This window comes from Herpailurus yagouaroundi, unplaced genomic scaffold, assembly GCF_014898765.1.
Source record: "Herpailurus yagouaroundi ecotype Mexico unplaced genomic scaffold, PumYag 216, whole genome shotgun sequence".
NCBI lineage: Eukaryota > Metazoa > Chordata > Mammalia > Carnivora > Felidae > Herpailurus > Herpailurus yagouaroundi.
In genome coordinates, this window is record NW_024412447.1 from 1,116,365 (window position 1) to 1,117,188 (window position 824).

An 824-nucleotide genomic window follows, 5' to 3' on the forward strand; every position below is an offset into this window, starting at 1 on the left:
CCCACGTCAGGAGCCCCCCCCCCCGCACTCCCACGACAGGAGCCCCACCCCTGCACTCCCACGTCAGGAGCCCCCCACTCCCACTCCCACTCCCACATCAGAGCCCCCCCTCCCATAGCCACCCTTATCCATCACCGGTCTTTGCTCGTGTGGCCTTCTTCCTTCGCCCCCACACCCACGGCCCCAGCGCCCCTGGACCTAGCTGGCACCTGACGACCTCCTCCTGTCACTGCTGAACCGCTGTTGGTCCCCCAGTGGGCGGCCTGCACCACTGTCCTTGCGGCCTCCTGCTGCATCCAAGGGCCACCCGCCAGGACCAAGGAACGGCACCCACAGGGCGAGGTCCCGGTCAGGGAAGCCAGGAGCGTCAGGAGCTGGCACAGGCCTGAGGGGCGCGTCAGGGGGGCAGACGCGTTCATCTTTACCGCGTCCCAGGGTCATGGCGAGAACCGTACCCGCACCTGGCCCTGACCTGGCGACTGGTGGTACGGATGACACCAAGACCGGGGGGGGGGGGGGGATTCCCTGCAGCAGGGACCAGACGGGCAGCTCCTCCCAGCAGCTGAAATGCCAGGCTGGGTGGCGGCAGGGTGAGGGAGGGACGGAGGTAAACAGGGACCTGCCAGCCCCCCAGGGGAGACGGTGAGAGTGGCGGGCCCGCAGCTGCCTGTGGCCTAAGTGCCTCCGGGCCAGGAAGCAGCTGGGGCCCGGGCAGGGGCCCGGGCCGGTCAGTGTCCCCAGCCCCAGCCCAGGCCTGGCCCTTCCCGGCACTCTGGGTGGGGGGACGGGGAGAGGAGACCCCAGGGCTCCCCGGGGCGCTGGTC